The sequence below is a fragment of the Heterocephalus glaber genome, unplaced genomic scaffold (genome assembly GCF_053883595.1).
Source record: "Heterocephalus glaber isolate CG9 unplaced genomic scaffold, H.glaber_assembly_v1.0 deba00001429, whole genome shotgun sequence".
NCBI lineage: Eukaryota > Metazoa > Chordata > Mammalia > Rodentia > Bathyergidae > Heterocephalus > Heterocephalus glaber.
Genome location: NW_028258294.1, coordinates 6,269,205 through 6,276,224, shown reverse-complemented (window position 1 = coordinate 6,276,224; position 7,020 = coordinate 6,269,205).

Below are 7,020 nucleotides of genomic sequence, written 5' to 3'. Positions count from 1 at the left end.
TTCTTCTTTATTTTTCTCTGTGACCCCTTACTTGTTCAGTAGTGTGTTTTTCAATTTTTATATGTTTATGAATTTATTTGGTTTCTTTTGCTCTTGATCTCTAATTTCATTGCATTATGATCTGATAATATACAAGGGATATCTTCAATTCCTTTATACTTACTTAAACATATTCTGTCACGAAGTATGTAGTCTATTTTGGAGAAGGACCTCTGTGCAACTGAAAAGAATGTGTATTTTGATTTTGTGGGGTAGAACACTCTGTAAACATCTGTTAAGTCTATTTGTTCAAGAGTCTGGTTGAGATCTAGTATTTCATTCTTTATTTTTTGTCTAGTTGATCTATCTATTTGTGACAGAGTGGTATTGAGGTTGTCCACTGTTACTGTATTTGATTTTGCTTATCTTTTAGTATTTGTTTTATATAGTTGAGTTTACTAGTATTCAGTGCATATATATTTATGATTCTCATCTCTTCCTCTTGGATTGTTCCTTTTACAAGGCTATAGTGACTTTCTTTGTTCATCTTAATTAGTCTTGGCTTGAAATCCATTTTATCTGCAAATAGGGTAGCTATTCCTGCTTTTTGGGGGGTTCCTGTTGCATTGAGTCTTGTTTTCCCACCCTTTAACTTTTGGTCTATGAGTTTCTTTTTGAATTAAGTGTGTTTCTTGTATACAGCATATTGTTGTATCTTGATTCTTGACCCATTCTGCCAGTCTATTTCTTTTGATTGGTAAATTGAGACCATTAACATTGATGGTTATAACTGATATGTATTTACTTATCCTTGTCATGATCTTCTCTTGTTCTTGCCCCCCCCCCACTTTGTACTTAATTTCTTGTCTTGCCTGATGGATTCCTTCTGCTGTGCTTCATGGGGTTATGACCCTCCTTGTCTTTTCATAGGATATTGTTTAAAAATTTTTGGAGTGCTGGTTTAGTATTCATGAAGTTCCTCAGATGTTCTTCATCATGCAAGTATCTTATTTCTCCATCTATTTTGAAAGATAGTTTTGCAGGTTACATCAGTCTGGGTTAGAGGTTGTTTTCTTTTAGGGTTTGAAATACTTCACTCCAGACCCTTCTTGACTTGAGGGTTTGTGTTGAGAGGTCTGCTGTGATTCTTATGTGAGATTTCCTTTGTATGTGATTTATTTCTTTTTTCTAATTGCTTGTAGAATTTTGTTGTTCTGTTGGGTTTCTGGAATCTTAACTATTATATGCTTATGTGTAGGGGTTTTTTTGTTTTTTTTTTATCCTGGCTAGTTGGAGTCCTATGTGCCTCACTTACCTGTATGCTAAATTCTTTTCCCCTTCTTGGGAAATTTTCTGACTTTACTTCTGTGAACAGTTTTTTATGTCATTTGTATCATCTCCTGTTTCTTCCTTGGCACTGATCAATCTTATGTTATTCTTCCTCTAGCAGCTGCTGCATTGATTTCTCATGGTTCCTTGCTATTTTTAAGAAATATTTCTTTTCCTCATCGCTAATCACACTCCTGTTTTCTATATCTGATATTATGTCCTCAAATTGGCTCATTCTGCTGTGTAAACTTTCAGTGGCATTTTTAATCTCATGGATTATCTTTTTTAATCTAGTTTATGAATTCCATTTGTTTCCTATGTTGGGATTCCATCATGTTCCTGAGCTCCTCTATTTTTTTTTTAACCTGTGTCTGCTCTAAGTTATTGATTATGTCTTTTACTATGAACACCATCTCTCTTGTTCTCTGAGAGATTATTTCCGATTTTATTTTTCCAGACCCTCTTTTGTTGCCAGTTCAGTGAATCCAGGTGGTTGAATTTCAGATTGTTTAATCTCATTGCCCTTTGGAGTTGCCATTGATGATCTGGACATCTGATTTTGAGTCTTGTTTAGGTGCCTTCTCATTTCTATTTTTGTTGTTGATGCTTTTTGTTTAATTCCTGGTTTGGTGCTTTTAAAATGCTTATTGCAAGTATCTTTATTGCTAGTATTTTGAACCCTTAGAGAATGGCTACTTCTTGGATTGTCTTCTGGATTTAGTTGGCCTCTGGGTTTTGAGTCTGTAATGGCGCTTAGGTAATCTCAGTCTTGGTATACCAGGAAGGGCAACTGACTAGAACAATCATATCACCATGACCAAAGTAATACAGTCAGCATCAATAATAGCATCAAACACACCCTAGAAAATGACAGTCTGTGGTAACTATTAATCTACCACCTTTGACCACATGAACCAGACTTGTGGTTATATATTAAGTAAAAATCAAAAATATATTTGCAGTAAATAAGCCCTTCAATATAGCAAATTTTCCCTCTGGGGAAAGTTAGAAGGAGTTGAGGGGGGTAGAAAAATAAAAGGAGAGAGAAAGATTTGAAGGAACGTTAGAGAAACACAGGAAGATCATGTGAACTTTGGGAAACTGGTGAAGACAGAAGGAAAAGAGAGAAGGAAGGAACAAAAACAAGAACAGAGAAAACTGACAGCAACAGAAAAATCAGAAAGTGTATTCTCACTCCTATAAAAATAAGAACAATCAAGAAAAAAACAGGACAAAAACAGGAACAATAAAAGTGAGAAATGAAGGAGAAAATAAAAGAAAAGAAAAATGTCCCCTTCAAGGTGTGTCTTGTTGTCACCGGTGTACAATGTTGATAGCATGCAGATGTGTGCTGACTGATCTCAAAGAGCCAGCGTAGTCCACTGAAGTTCAGGCTGGTTTCTGGCTGTGAGGCTGGAATTGAGCTCCCTGACCTCTTTTGGGTTTGAACTCTGCACATTTCTACTGCAAATTTGAGCCACCCTTCCCGGGCAACAAGTCTGGTTCCAGTAGGAGATGTTGACTCCAATAATTCACCACCTGCTATAGTCTGCTGCACTCTTATTGAGGTGACTCTTTGATCTCCCAGTGGTCTTCACTTCTCAACATGCATCAGAGAGGCATCCTCTCTACTGCTGACCACTGAGCCAACTCCTAGTCTCAGAATGATGGCCTTCTGGATCCCCAGACTGTACTGCTGTGCCAATTGGCCTCTAGCTGGGGCCTATGAACTCAAGCTGCTTTTGTCTGGGCAGGGATCCGGCTGGGGCTTGCATGCCCTAAAAGTTTATCTTTATTTGTTTGAGGAACCTCAATACTATTTTCCATAATGGTATACTAATTTACATTTTCATCAATACAATGCAAGGCTTTTCTTTTCTGTCCATCCCCACCAAAAGTTGTTATCAATTGTCTTTTTTAATAACAGCCATTCTAATCAGAGTAAGGTGAAAGCTCATGTAGTTTTGATTTGCAATACCTGATAAGGAGTGATGTTCTTTATATATGTATTAGAAACTTGTATGTTTTCTTTTGAGAAATGTCTATTTTGCTATATTGCTTATTTAAAAGTTGTGTTTATTTATTCATTTTACTAATAAGCTACATGAATTTCTTATATATTCTGGTTATTAACCATTTGTCAGATTATATTTTTGCAAATACTTTCTTCCATTATGTAAGTTATATCTTCATTCTATCAATTATTTCTTTTGCTATTCAGAAGCTCTTTAGTTTGGTGTAATCCCATTTGTTCATTTTTGCTTTTATTTAATTTTTTCTTAGTAGTTCAATATTTTAAATTTAAGACTTTTATCCATTTTGACTTGAGTTTTGCAACTGGTGTGAGGTAGGGGGTCTTATTCTATTCTTCTGGATGTGGAGATTCATTTTCCTAGATCAAATTATTTAAAAAACTCTCATTTCTCCAATGAATGTTCTTAGTACTTTTGTCAAATATCAGGTGGCTAGAGATGTCTGCATTTATTTCTAGGCTGTCTATTCTGTTCCACTTGCCTGTTTATTTATGTATTTACTTATTTATTTATTTTTTGGCACTGCAGATCAAACTCGGGACCGTGCACTTGTGAAGCAGGCAGTGGCACCACTGAGCTAAATCCCTGGTCCACCTGTTTATTTTTATGCTGATATAATTCTGTTTTTAATTACTATAGCCTAATAATATATTCTGAAGTTAAGTAGTCCTGCTTTCTTCTTCTTTTGCTCATGAATGCATTGGCTACTTAGATTTTTTTTTAGTTTTGTGGCTCCTCACTAATTTTAGGATTTTTGTCTTGTTCTCTCAAGAATATGTTGGCATTTTGATAAGAATTTCAATCTCTCAGTAGGTTGTTGTGATAATATCGACATTAAAACACCTCACCACTTCCAGCCAAGAATAGCACTAGAATCCTAGCCTGAGCAATTACAGAAGAAAAAGAAACAAAGGGGAATCAATAAAAAAATAAGAAAGAAATGAATTTATCTCTGTTTGCTGATGACATGATCTTATGCTTAGAAACTATAAAGACTTCACAAAACTTCACTTCTGAAACTGGTAAACAAATACAGTAAAGTTTCAGGTTACGTAATCATTTGAGTAACACAAAAACTATCTGATAAATAAGTTATAATAAATAAGAGGATAGGGGTATAGTTCACTTATAGAACATTTGCCTAGGAAGGCCCTGAGCTTAATCTCAAACATTGCAAACAAAACCAGAAAAACAGACACAATCACAATACCATAAAATAATAAAATACTTAGGAGTAAATTTAACTGACAAGGTTGTCTGTGCACTGAAATATAAAGCTTTGATGAAGAAGACACTGATAAATAGCAATATATCCCATGTATAGATATTGGAAGAACAAATGTTTCTTAAATATTCATACTATATAAAGTAATCAAGACATTCATTATTTCAATGATTATTCACCTCAGATCCATGTGTACATGGATAAAATTTAACATCTACAGGAATGCCTTAAGCTTTAAGAGAAATTTGCATGAATATACACTTTTCAGTAGAGTCAGCTTATAAATCCCTAGAATATACTGATTATACTGCTATTTAGTAGACAGGTATAGCTATATATAAAAGAAACTCAAAATTCTGACCCTTTAATATGATACTGACTTATTTTTTTCTTACATAAAATTTGAAGCTAATGTACTAACCTTACTTTTTGCAATTGTCACAAGTCCAGGTTTTTTACATCTTTTATTTTAACCATTTTATGATATTTATTGCCAGATAGCATAAAAATAGAACAGCATTTCAGGCAACATAGAGATGTTTTGCCTTTTAATGCAAATCTGGATATACTTTTAATGAACATCTAACTAATTAAAACTTAGAAGTAGTGCTCTATTATGTATAAATACCACATTTTATTTATTCATTCATCTGTTGATGAGCATATAGGCCACTTTCAAGATTTAGGTGTTATAAATTGAGCTTCTATGAACATGGAAAAATTTGAGGCATTCATAGATAAATGGATGTACCTTGAGACCATAATATGAAGTGAACAAACTTAAATATCATGGGGTTTCTCTTACATGAGAAAACAAAAATACAGTATAAATAAAGAGTGAAATAAAAATTAAATAATAGGAAGTAGAGAGATCCTTTTCAAATGGGAAGTGGAACAAGAAATGGAGGAAGTGAGAGGAAGGGGAGGGAAGAGATATGGGAAAAAAGAATTAAAAGAAAAAATGAAAACATAATTTTTACAAATGTGAAGGAAATCTAAAGTTAGAAGGAGCAAGGTGTGATGGGAGAGGTAGAGGGGCAAAAGAAGATGTGCTATGTACATGTACCAATTCCCCAAAATAAATGTAATCATTATGTACTCCAAACATGTACTAATAAAAAAGAAAAAAAAAAAAAAAAAAAGACTTAGGAGCAAATTTTCATTCATCCTGCATGGCCAGGTGTGCGTTAAGAGAAAAAGGTACTCTCTTTCCTAGATTTTAGTGGCAATCAGAAGACTCTGGCAGAAACATACAGTGTGAAGTACTTAGTCCTGTACCTGGTTTATAATAAGAACATAGTAAAAGTTAGCTACTTTAACCATTGGTCATTTTAAAAGGTGCAGGTAGCCAAGAAGTTAAAGGCAAGGTAAAATATTTTATATTTGTTTACTCCATGTCATATTATATTTCTTATTTGATTCTGATTTAATGAAAATGATCTAATCTAATAGACTGATATCTGTAACTCTTTTATCACCATGTTGGGTATACTATAAAGGACTCATTTGTTTGCATATTTCTTTTTTTTTGTATTAAATTCTTTTATTGGTACATTGTAGGCATACAACACAATTACATTTCTCATTGGGAATTGTACCTTTACATAATGCATCTTGGTTCTTATTTTTTCCCCATTCCTAGCCCTCCCTTCACGCCCTCCACCCTTCCCTATTTACAAAGACTTTATTTCCATTGTTTCCATTTCTCAGCATTTTTCCTTTCCCTTCTTTCCTTTCCCCTGCCCCTCCCACTACCCCTACCCCTTTGGACATTTTGTTCCTATTTTACATTGTCAATTATTCATTCTAATAACTGGTACATTTTAGGTATATAATATAATGACATTCATCATTGGAAATTTGCACCTTTACATAGTCTCTCTTGTTTCTTATTTTTCACCCTTGCCTAGCCCTCCCTTCAACCCCTCCAGTCCTCTCTATTTACAAAGATTTTGTTCCTAGTTTTCCATTTTCTCATATTAATCCCATTCCCTTCTATCCTTTCCCCTAGCCCTCCCACTTCCTTCCCCTTTGCCCCTTTTCTTCCTATTTTACATTACCTATTATACATTTAGTTCTTATTTACAAATAGGACACACATGTGTAAATACCAAATAGTTTCTCTGGTGTGAGAAACTGAAAGTGTTTACATATTTCTTAGGAGCTAACTTTGGTTATGATCATTAAAACAGCAACCTGTCTGGTATGAGACATCACCCTTAGATATCATTTCTCCTACATAGAAATAGATATTCTAGATTTAGACTAAAAGAACAATTGTTCTATCATGATTAGCTTGTGCCACCCACAATGTTCTATTTAATTTAAAAGAGGCAAAGGTCTGAATACTTTTTATAAATTTCTCAGCCCAAGAAATTATATTTTGTATATTGAAGGCATAGATCTGAGATAGTTTTATGTCAATATTGTAAAAGCAGTCATATGAAATTATTA